Source organism: Marmota flaviventris, chromosome X (assembly GCF_047511675.1).
Source record: "Marmota flaviventris isolate mMarFla1 chromosome X, mMarFla1.hap1, whole genome shotgun sequence".
NCBI lineage: Eukaryota > Metazoa > Chordata > Mammalia > Rodentia > Sciuridae > Marmota > Marmota flaviventris.
This window is the reverse complement of record NC_092518.1, coordinates 120,117,909-120,130,829: the sequence shown is the minus strand read 5'-3', so window position 1 is coordinate 120,130,829 and position 12,921 is coordinate 120,117,909.

Below are 12,921 nucleotides of genomic sequence, written 5' to 3'. Positions count from 1 at the left end.
CTGATGTGTGAGGAGTAAAAATTTGCTCCCAAGATGCAGGCTCTCTATTCACCTCACAGATTATTTCTTTTCCCGAGAAGAAACTTTTTAGTTTGAATCCATCCCATTTACTGATTCTTGATTTTAATTTTTGTGCTATAGGAGTCTTATTAAGGAAGGTGGGGCCTAATCCCACATGATGAAGATTAGGGCTTCCTTTCTCTTCTATTAGACACAGAGTCTCTGGTTCAATTCCTAGGTCCTTGATCCATTTTGAGTTAAGTTTTGTACATGGTGAGAAATAGGGATTTAATTTCATTTTGTTGCATATGGATTTCCAGTTTTCCCAGCACCATTTGTAGAAGAGGCTATCTTTTCTCCAATGCATGTTTTTTGCACCTTTGCCTAATATAAGATAATCGTAATTTTGTAGATTAGTCTCTGTGTCCTCTGTTCTGTACCACTGGTCTACAAGTCTGTTTTGGTGCCAGTACAATGCTGTTTTTGTTACTGCTGTTCTGTAGTAGAGTTTAAGGTCTGGGATAGTGATGCCACCTGGTCATTCTTTCTGCTAAGGATTTCTTTAGCTATTCTGGGTCTCTTTCATGATTGCCTTTTCTATGAGAAATGCCATTGGGATTTTGATTGGAATTGCATTAAATCTGTATAGTGATTTTGGTAGTATGGTCATTTTGATAATATTAATTCTGCCTATCCAAGAGCAAGGTAGATCTTTCCATTTTCTAAGGTCTTCTTTGATTTTTTTCTTTAGGGTTCTGTAGTTTTCATCGTATAGATCTTTCACCTGTTTTATTGATTCCCAAGTTTTTTTTTTGAGGCTATTGTAAATGGGGTAGTTTTCCTCTTTTCCCTATCAGAGGATTTGTCACTGATATATAGAAATGCCTTTGATTTATGGGTATTGATTTTATATCCTGCTACTTTGCTGAATTCATTTACTAGTTCTAGAAGTTTTCTGGTGGAGCTTTTTGGATCTTCTAGTTATAGCTTCATATCACCAGCAAATAGTGCCAATTTAAGTTTATATATATATTAATTTTTTTTCCTTTAATTTCTTTCATCTGTCTAATTGCTCTGGCCAGTTTTCAAGAAATATATTAAATAGAAGTGGTGAAAGAGGGCATCCCTGTCTTGTTCCAGCTTTTAGAAAGAATGCCTTCAATTTTTCTCCATTTAGAATGATGTTGGCCTGGGGCTTAGCGTAGGTTGCCTTCATGATGTTGAGATATGTTCCTGTTATCCCTAGTTTTTCTAGTGTTTTGGACATAAAGGGGTAATGCATTTTGTCAAATGCTTTTTCTACATCTATTGAGATGATCATAGGAATTTTATCTTTAAGTCTATTGATGTGATGAATTACATTCGTTGATTTCCGTATGTTGAACCAACCTTGCATCCCTGGGATGAATCCCACTTGATTATGGTGCACAATGTTTTTGATATGATTTGTATTTAATTTGCCAGAATTTTACTGAGAACTTTTGCATCTATGTTCATTAGAGATATTGGTCTAAAGTTTTCTTTCTTTGATGTGTCTTTGCCTGGTTTTGGAATCAGGGTGATATTGGCCTCATAGAATGAGTTTGGAAGTGCTGACTCTTTTTCTATTTCCTGAAATAAATTGAAGAGTATTGGTATTAGTTCTTCTTTAAAGGTCTTATAGAACTTGACTTTGTATCCATCCAGTCATGGGCTTTTCTTGGTTGGTAAGATTCTGACAGTATCTTGTATTTCATCATTTGATATTGGTCTGTTTAAATTGTGTATATCTTCCTGGTTCAATCTGGGTACATCATATGACTTAAGGAATTTATCAATGCCTTCAATGTCTTCTGTTTTATTGGAGTATATGGCTTCAAAATTTCTAATTATCCTCTGTATTTCTGTAGTGTCTGTTGTGATATTGCCTTTTTTATCATGTATGCTGGCAATTTGAGTTCTCTCTTCTTTCTCTTCATTAGCATGGCTTAGGGTCTGTCAATTTTATTTATTTTTTTCAAAGAACCAACTTTTTGTTTTGTCAATTTTTTCAATTGTCTCTTTTGTTTCAATTTCATTGATTCCAGCTATGATTTTAATTATTTCTTGCCTTCTACTGCTTTTGCTGTTGATTTGTTCTTCTTTTTCTAGGGCTTTGAGATGTAATGTGAGGTCATTTATTTGTTGACTTTTCTTCTTTTAAGGAATGAACTTCATGCAATGAACTTTCTTCTTAGTACTATTTTCATGGTGTCCCAGAGATTTCAATATGTTGTGTCTATGTTCTCATTTACCTCTAAGAATTTTTTAAACTCCTCCTTGATGTCTTATGTGACCGTTCACTCAATAGCATGTTGTTTAGTCTCCAGGTGATGGAGTAATTTTTATTCTTTATTTTTGTCATTGATTTCCAATTTCAATCCATTATGATCTGATAAAATGCATGGTAGTATCTCTACTTTTTTGTATTTGCTAAGAGTTGCTTTGTGGCATAGTATATGGTCTATTTTAGAGAAGAATCCATGTGCTGCTGAGAAGAAAGTGTATCCACTTATGCAGGTTGAAATATTCTATATATGTCAGTTAAGTCTAAGTTATTGATTGTATTATTGAGTTCTATAGTTTCTTTATTAAACTTTTGTTTGGAAGATCTGTCCAGTGGTGAGAGAGGTGTGTTGAAGTAACCCAAGACTACTGTGTTGTGGTCAATTTGACTCTTGAACTTGAGAAGAGTTTGTATGATGAATGTAGATACTCCATTGTTTGGGGCATATATATTTATGATTGTTATGTCTTGTTGGTGTATGGTTCCCTTGAGCAGTGTGTAATGTCCATCTTTATCCCTTTTGATTAATTTTGGCTTGAAGTCTACTTTGTTTGATATGAGTATGGAGACCCCTGCTTGCTTCCGCAGTCTGTGTGAGTGGTATGATTTTTCCCAACCTTTCACCTTCAGTCTGTGTATGTCTTTTCCTATCAGGTGAGTGTCCTGGAGGCAGCATATTGTTGGGTCTTTTTATAATCCAATCTGCTATCCTATGTCTTTATTGGTGAGTTTAAGCCATTAACATTCAGGGTTATTATTGAGACATGGTTTGTATTCCCAGCCATATTTGATTATTTTTGTTATTCAACTTTTATTAATTACTTTATTAATTACTTCTCTGTAATTTCTCTTCCTGTGGTGCCCTGGTCACACTGCACACCTGTCCAACTGAGATCTGTTTTTGTGTTGGGTGGTTACTATGTTGAGTTATTGCCACTTGGGAGAGAAGGAGTTGAAAACCTGTACCTGGACAGATGGAGATCTGATCTGGGAGCTTCCCCCACCGAATATGGCGAGAAAGGTAGTCGAAGATGGAGAGAGTCTGCTTCCAATGCCAGGGTGTCTGGTGAGGGCGGGGGAGCCGGATGATGGTGTTGTGCTGTGGGTAGTAGCAGCCGAGTGATCTGTGTGGGAGTGGAATGCAGTCTGGAGTTCTGCAGAGGTGCTGATAGGTGGTTCTGCTAAGATGCTCACAAGCTGTGCATGGCTGCAGAAATCAGCTGTGTAGGGGTCCTCTTATACTCTCTGAGATGCAGTATTCCAACTAGGTGAGATCTGGATCATGGAGCAACACAGAATGCTGCCTCCCTCTGGCCCACCATCTTCTCCTCTAGGGTCTCATGCTTATACTCTTACAGTAACCTCCTACCTTTCTACCCCTTTTCCCCCAACTCCTCCTTATGTTATCAGGTCAATCTTTCTAAAATTACACCTTTATCATGTTGCCTCATTGACAAGATATTTTAGTGACTTCCTGTGGTTACAAGATAAAGAACAAACTCCTTAGTCTGAGTTTTAAGATGTCCATAGAGTCAGCCTCTAGTATTTCCTTTCTACTCCCGAATGTTTTGGATAAACCCCATAGTCCTTGGAAACTGGAATCTATACTGGTTCTGATATACAATTTTAGTTTCCCTAAAATATACCTGTTCTTTTTCCCCACCAAAATTCATCCATGCTCTTCAAGTAGCAAATATTGTTTGGGGGAACCTACCCAACTCCCATTGCATACATCTTTGTGGGCCATCCAATAAAGTACCCAACAAGAAAATATGGTTTTAATTGAACCAAACTCCCTTTGTATGGAATCTTCATTCAGAATCAGGGTAAATAAGTACTAAACATAAGAATTGGACCTGATTAATCCAGAAAATTATCTCTGAAATATTAACTATATTGGACTCTGTAGAATTCTCTGTATTCTGTCTTTTCTGATGTTTGGTTCTTTAACTTTCCCATCAATTCTCTACGTTTTATTTTATCTTTCCAAGAAAGTTTCTCTTTTGTATATTTAGCCAGAGCAAGTTATTCATTCGTGCATACTGTCAGAAGCTCAACTGAGCTTGGAGAGATTGCTGAGCTGCCAGGTATTACAATAGTTGATTAAAGGAACACGCCCAAAGTTAAAGAGTTAAGCTTTTACTCACTCACTGCAATAGTATAATTAAGAGGCTAAACCCCAAGAAAGCACTAACTCACCTTGTTCTGCTTTCCCCCACAGAATGGTGCACCAGTCAAGGGATAGGTTGATTGGGCAGAAGTAAGAGTCATTTCAGCCGTAACAAAAGGCTCCTACAGTTTTATGGACCCTAAGATTTAAGAAGGTGGTCAAGGATGGGTCAGAATAGAAAAGTAGTGATTATGGACTGAGACAGAGGGGAAAAATTTTTCATTAAGATTTTCCCCTTGAGGCTGGGGAATTATCTCAGTTGGTAGAGTGGTTGTCTCACATGCACAAGGCCCTGGGTTCAATCCCCAGCACCACACACACACACACACACACAAAGTTTTTCCCATATTTACCAATGAGGAAGCCATGGCAGAGGGACCTGAAGAATACCTCTGCCCAAGGCCTCAGATTAAGAGACTTAAGAATAAAGACCTCAGGCTTCACAATACCCGATTTCAAAACATGCTACAGAGCCATAATAATAAAACAAGCATGGTATTGGCATAAAAATAGACACAAAGGCCAATGAAACAGTATAGAGGATCCAAAATAAACTCATGCATCTTTAGCCACTTGATTTTCTACAAAGTTGCCAAAAACACACATTGGTAAAAGGACAGCCTCTTCAACAAATGGTGCTGGCAAAACTGGATATCTATATGTAGAAGATTAAAATTCGAATGCTATCTCTCACTTTGGACAAATTGCAACTAAAACTTGATCAAGGACCTTAATATAAGACCTGAAAATTTTACAATAATAGAAGAAAACTTAGGAAAAACAGTTCAAGATATTAGCAAAGAAAAATTTTCCTGAATAAGGCCTCCAATAAGTTAGGAAACAAAAACAAGAATTGATAAATTGGATGGCTTCAAATTTAAAAGTTTTTGCACACCAAAGGAAACAATCAAGACCGTGAAGAGAGAGCCTACAGAATGGGAGAAAATCTTTGGAACCTGCACCTTAGATAGAGCATTAATCTCCAGGATATACAAAGAACTCAAAAGTTTAACACCAAAAAATAATAATAACCCAATTAATAAATGGGAAAAGGAACTGAACAGGCACTTCACAGAAGAAGAAATATGAATGGTCAATAAATATATGAAAACAATGTTCAATATCTGTAGCAATTAGAGAAATGCAAATTAAAACTACACTGAGATTTTATCTCACACCAGTCAGAGTGGGGAAAAAACCAAGAATACAAGTAATAGCCAGGTACCATGACTTATGCTTGTAATCCCAGCAGCTTGGGAGACTGACACAGAATGATGACAAGTTCAAAGTCAGCCTCAGTAACTTATCAAGACACTTAGCAATTCAGCAAGACCCTAAATAACCATTTAGAAAAGCTATTATAAAAATAACATGGGGACATGGTTCAGTGGTTAAGCACCGCTGGGTTCAATCTCAGGTACCAAATAAATAAATAAGTAAATAAATAAATAAAACCAAGAATACAAGTAACAATAAATGTTGGCAAGGATGTAGGGTAAAAGGCACACTCATACATCGCTGGTGGGACTGCAAATTGGTGCAACCAATCTGGAAAGCAGTATAGAGATTCCTCGGAAAACTTGGAATGGAGCCACCATTTGACCCAGTTATTCCACTCCTTGGTATATACCCAAACAAGTTAAAATCAGCATACTACAGCGATGCAGCCACATCAGTGTTTATAGCAGGTCAATTCAAAATAGCTAAACTATGGAACCAACCTAAATGCCCTTCAGTAGTTGAATGTGGTATGTATATACAATGGAACATTACTCAGCCATAAAAAAATATGACTTTTGCTGATAAATGGACGGATCGGGAGAGTATCATGCTAAGAGAAATAAGCCAATCCTCAAAACCAAAGGACAAATGTTCTTTCTGATATGCAGATGCTAACACACAACAGGTGGGAGGAGGTAAGAACAGAAGTTCAGTGAATCAGAGAAAGGGGAATGAAGGGAATAGAGGGGCTGGGAATAGGAAAGACATTAGAATGAATCAGACAAAACTTTCCTATGTTCATATATGAGTACACGACCAGTGAAACTCTACATCATGTACAACTACAAGACTGGGATAAATTAGAATAAATTATACTCTATGCATGTATAATATGTCAAAATACTCTCCTTTTATGTATATCTAAAAAGAACAAGTAAAAATGTTCAAGGAAAAAAGAATTGATAAATGGGTTTGTATCAAGTTAAAACATTTCTGCACAACAAAGGAAATAATCAATAGAGTGAAGATATAACCTACAAAACTGGAGAAAATCTTTGCCAGCCAATTTTCTGACATAGTATTAATATCCAGAATATATAAAAAACTAAAAAACTTAGCAAAAATAAGTAATCCAATCTAAAAATGGACACTTCTAAAAAGAATAACAAAAAAAATATGAAAAATGCTCAATATTTTTAACCATCATGGAAAAGCAAGTCAAAACTACATTGAGATTCCATCTCACCACATTTAGAAAAGCTATTATAAAAATAACAAAAGCTGGTGAGGATGTGGAGAAAGCAAACACTTATACACTGTTGGTGGGAATGTAAATAGTTCAGCCATCTTAGAAAACCATACGGAGGCTCTTCAATAACCTAAAATTAGAATTGCCTATGATCTAGCTATACTACTCCTGGGTGCTTACCCCAAAGAAAGTCAGCATACAAAAGAGACACTTGCATACCTACATTTATTGTAGCACTATTCACAACAGCCAAGATATGGAAACAGCCCAGGTGTCTGTCTGTCAACAGAGAAATAGAGAAAATATGGTATATGTATTCAATGGAGTATTATTCAGCTATAAAGAAAACTGAAATCCTGTCATTTGTAGGAAAATGGATGAAACTGGAGGACATCATGCTGAGTGAAATAAATCAGACACAAAAAAATAAGAATCACATTGTTTTGTCTCATATGTGGAAACTTGAAAAAATGATGAGAGTAGATGAGGAACTATTTAAAACTGAGAAGGGAGCAAGAGGGAGAGTGGAGAGAAGGGATAATGAGAAAAGAAAAGACAGTGGGGTAAACATAACTTTCCTATGTACCTAGATGAATAGACCACAGTGAATCTCAAAATAAAAATAAAGGAAAACATGAAGTTTTTATATTTTTTATGAAAATAAGGCTACCAAGCAAGTTTTGACCTACAGATATTTAAAATTTTAAATCAGATGTTCAATATATAGTAAGAATATACAAACACTGTGTTACAGATAAAGGAGGCAGGTCAATGGGGATGTGCCTTTGTGTTTATGTTTTGATCCTGGTGAGAGGAGTTCTCTCTGCTTCCTGATTGCTATGTCCCGAGCTGCTTTCATCCTCCACATCTTTCTGCCATGGTGTTCTGCCTCACCTTGGGTGCAGAGTAAGGCAGTCATCCATGAACTGACTCCTCTGAAACCATGAGCAACAAATAAACGTTTCCTCCTCTACATTGTTCTTGTCAGGTATTTTGGTCACAATGATGAAAAAGCTGACTAAAACAGCTTTTATCAAACCAATCCAAATTTGACCTTTTCTACCTCTGTAACTTCATGTCAGTTATTTCATATAATCCTTTTGAGAAAATAATGAAAGGGGGCTGTTGTTGAGTGTAGAATAACCATATTTAAAGTCTGACAAACCCAAAGCATGTGCCAGGAATAGCCACAATTTTTATGACAATTTTTCATTATTTTCTATTTTTTCCCTACCTACAATATCAATATCTCTAGGCAAAGAGTTATTTATACCTTACATAAACTTTAGCTTCTCACATGATCATATATGTAGTAAATATTTAATATAATTATATGGGAGTGGCCTGTAGTGTGTAATTTGAAAAGCACATGACTTAAAAATCTCCCCCAAGTTATTCTTGAAATGACTATTATTATAAGAAAGGTAATATACAATATAGTGTGCTTTTCCCATGAGCTACTGACACTCATCTTAAGGAAAGATTTATTTTGATATTAACAAAGGGTGAGAAGGTGAGTAGTTATTATTGAATGACTGCCATATACCAGAAACCAGGCAGACACTTTCCAGTACTTATTGATTCCTTACCGTAATCCTGAAGCAGACATTTTGTCCATTTTAAAGAGAGGGCATTGGGGCACAGAAAAATGAATTGATTTTCAAATGATCCCACAGACCTTAAACAAAACAGTTAGTATTAAACTAAGAACTGTTTGAACACCAGTCTATTATATTATCCATGAAAAGTCCAAGGAATGAGGCCATTAAGGATGCCTCAAGAAGTGTTACAGTATTAAAGGAGATGGATGAGTACCAGAAAACATCCCACAAAATTTTTCTTCCACAAAATTATTTATTCAGAGAACTTAAAGAGAGGTAAGCACATAAAAGACAGTTTGTACTCATGGATTAGGAATCTTAATATTATGAGAGATACAACATGGCAACGGGCAGAGAGGCAGCGCTTTCAATACCCCCCCAGTGATGGGGTCATAAAGACGCATAGATAACGCTTAGGTTCTACCAACGGAGAATCTCCTAACAAAATTCCACTGAAGAGAGACTGGCCGGGAGCTACTAGGATTTTTTGAAGTGACAGATTGCCCCAGACGAGTGAATCCCTGCCAGGAGACGCAGAGGTCCAGATCCGCCAGCCACAGTCCGCATGCCACGGCACGGATGCTGGCCCGTCCGCCAGCAGCAAATGTGACTGGGTCCCACTAGCCTCCGAGACGCAGCTTGGCAGGAAGAAGTCTTTAGCCAAGCCTTCATGAAATAGCGAGCTGGGAGCTGAAGCCAACCGGGGACGGACCAGTCCCACCCCTCCCTTAGGACACTCTGGCAAGGAGCCTGGGGCCCGCCATAGCAGAGAGGTGACATCATGGGAGTTCAGCCGACCGAATTCCTTCCCAGCAGAATCCACTTTAGCAGGTGTGTGACTCCCTCCCCATCCAGATACAAGCAGCCAGGAAACTTCACGGACCTCTCAGGGGTCGTGTCTGTAGGGAAGCAGAGGGGATCCCCGACCCCCAACCCCCCATATCACCAGCGGTGTCTCCCAAGGTCTTAGCCACCAGTTTACCACAGCACTGGGGCTTAAATGGGACACGCAGTGGGGCTGCAAGTGTAACTAGATCTCTGGGGAACTGCTTCTGGTGAACAGGACCTGGCTGGCTTGCTGACAGGAGGAAGGGGGGTAAGGGCCGGAGAAGTGAAATGGCTCTGGACTGACAAGATTGAGAGACTCCCAGGAGACGCCTTACAGGGATTGCTATGGGCAGGTAGAGAGCAGAAGCTCCACTCGGAGGGCACAGCTCCGCCTACTGGAAGAGGAGAAAATGGATCTCTAAGACTTCAATTTTTTTTCTTCTTCTCTCTCTGTTCCTTTCTCCCCTTTTCCTTCTCTCTTTCTTTCCCGTTTCAAGTTTTATTGTTCTTTTCATTCTCCTCTAATCTATCTCTCTCTCCTTCTTTCTTTTTAAGAGCACCTTCATTCCCCTACCCCCCAACTTTCATCCCAAGCATTACGTCTTCCATTACGTGTAATTGTCTAAATGCAAATAGGTGAATGTCTCGAGGCTGTCTATAGGGCTCCTAAATACCTAGCTACTACCAACACCCTGATCCAATCGACGGTTAGTATCCCCCTTCAGTAGAGCAATCTTCTAAAGTAGCCAAGACATACTAACCCTCGTACCATCATAGCACCTAACCTAAACATATAGTCCTAAGAACAAACAACAAATCACTATATGCATACAGGATCCAGAAGCCTTTTATGAATTGAATGAATCAGCTTTAAAGTACAATAAAGCCCAACATTTCTAGGCATAATCTCCCACCACAAAGGAGAGACAACAGAGATATACAAAGCCAAAACAAATGTATAGGAGAAAGCAGTTACAAAGCAGTCAAACAGAGCTGGAAAGTAACATGAAGAACATGAAAAAACAAGGGGAAAAAGGACTACAAACAATGCAGGACAACTTAAATCTACAGGAGGACCTAGAAGCATCAGAAACATGGACAGGGAAAGAAATCAAGGCATACCTAACTCAGATGGAACGGAATATTAGAGAAGACATGAGACAGCAAGTCCAAGCATTGAAAGTATATTTTGAAAACGAACTAAACAAACAAATTCAAACTGCAAAGAACGAGCTTTACCAGGAGATAGAGATTTAAAAAAAAAAAAACAAACAAACAAACAATAATCCTAGAAATGCAAGGAAACCATAAACCAGATTAAAAACTCTAAAGAGAATATTACAAATAGACTAGATCAAGTAGAAGTCAGAACATCAGATAATGAAGTCAAAGTATCAACTTGAAAAGAATAGAGTCAACACAGAAAAGATGCTTAAATCTCACGAGCAAGCTATCCAAGAGATATGGGATCTCATAAAAAAACCAAATTTGAGAGTCATTGGGATAGAAGAAGGCACAGAGGATCAAACCAAAGGAATGGACAACTTATTAAATGAAATAATCCTAGAAAACTTCCCAGAGATGAAAGATGGAATGGATTGCCAAATCCTGGAAGCCTACAGGACCCCAAACATCCAAAACCATAATAGACCAACTCCAAGACATATAATTATGAAGATAGCTAACATACAGAACAAGGAGAGAATATTAAAAGCTACGAGAGAAAGGAAGCAGATTACATTCAGGGGTAAACCAATTAGGTTAACGACTGATTTTTCATCACACATTTTGAAAGCGAGAAGATCCTGGAACAAAGTATTTCAAAAGCTGAAAAATAATGGATTCCAACCAAGAATACTGTATCAGCAAAATTAAGCTTCAGATTTGACAATGAAATTAAAATCTTTCATGATAAACAAAAGCTAAAAGAATTCGCAGCCAGAAAACCAGCACTGCAAAGCATTTTGAGCAAAATACTACAAGAAGAGGAATTGAAAAATAGTGCCCAAAACTAACAGTGGGAGGTATCTCAGTAAAGGGGGATTAAAACAACCAAAGAGGAAAAACTAGCCAAACTAAAATAAATGAACAAACAAACATGACTGGAAGTACAAACCATATTTCAATTGTAAACTTAAATGTTAATGGCTTAAACTCACCAATCAAGAGACATAGGCTAGTAACCTGGATTAAAAAAACAAATCCAACAATATGCTGCCTTCAGGAGACTCATATGATAGGAAAAGACATACACAGGCTGAAGGTGAAAGGTTGGGAAAAATCATACCACTCACATGGCCCTCGGAAGCAAGCAGGAGTGGCCATATTCATATTGAATAAAATCAACTTCAAACCTAAGTTAATCAAAAGGGATAAAGAAGGACACTATATACTGTTAAAAGGAACCATCCACCATCAAGACATAACAATTATCAATTTGTATGCACCAAACAATGGTGCTGCAACGTTCATAAAACAAACTCTCCTCAAGTTCAAGAGTCAAATAGACCACAACACAATAATTATGGGGGACTTCAACACACCGCTCTCTCCATTGGACAGATCCTCTAGACAAAAGCTGAACAAAGAAACTATAAAACTCAATAACACAATCAATAACCTAGACTTAACTGACACATATAGAATATATCAACCATCATCAAGGGGATACACGTTCTTCTCAGCAGCACATGGATCCTACTCAAAGATAGACCATATATTATGCCACAGGGCAACTCTTAGTAAATATAAAGGTGTGGAGATAATACCATGCACCATATCTGATCATAATGGAATGAAACTGGAAATCAATGATAAAAGAAGGAAGGAAAAATCCTACATCACATGGAAAATGAACAATATGTTACTGAATGATCAATGGGTTACAGAAGACATAAAGGAGGAGATAACAAAATTCTTAGAGACAAATGACAATACAGACACAACATACCGGAATCTATGGGACACAATGAAAGCAGTTTTAAGAGGGAAATTCATTTCTTGGAGTTCTTTCCTCAAAAAAAGAAAAAACCAACAAATAAATGAACTCACACTACACCTCTAAAACCTAGAAAAGGAAGAGCAAAACAACAGCAAATGTAGTAGAAGACAAGAAATAATTAAAATTAGAGCAGAAATCAATGAAATTGAAACAAAAAAAAAAACACTGAAAAAATTGAAAAAACTAAAAGTTGGTTCTTTGAAAAAATAAATAAGATCGACAGGCCCTTAGCCATGCTAACGAAGAGAAGAAGAGAGAGAACTCAAATTACTAACATATGGGATGAAAAAGGCAATATCACAACAGACACTACAGAAATACAGAAGATAATTAGAAAGTATTTTGAAACCCTATATTCCAATAAAATAGAAGATAATGAAGATATCGATAAATTTCTTAAGTCATACGATCTACCCAGATTGAGTCAGGAAGACATACACAATTTAAACAGACCAATAACAAAAGAAGAAATAGAAGAAGCCATCAAAAGACTACCAACCAAAAAAAGCCCTGGACCGGATGGGTATACAGTGGAGTTCTACAAAA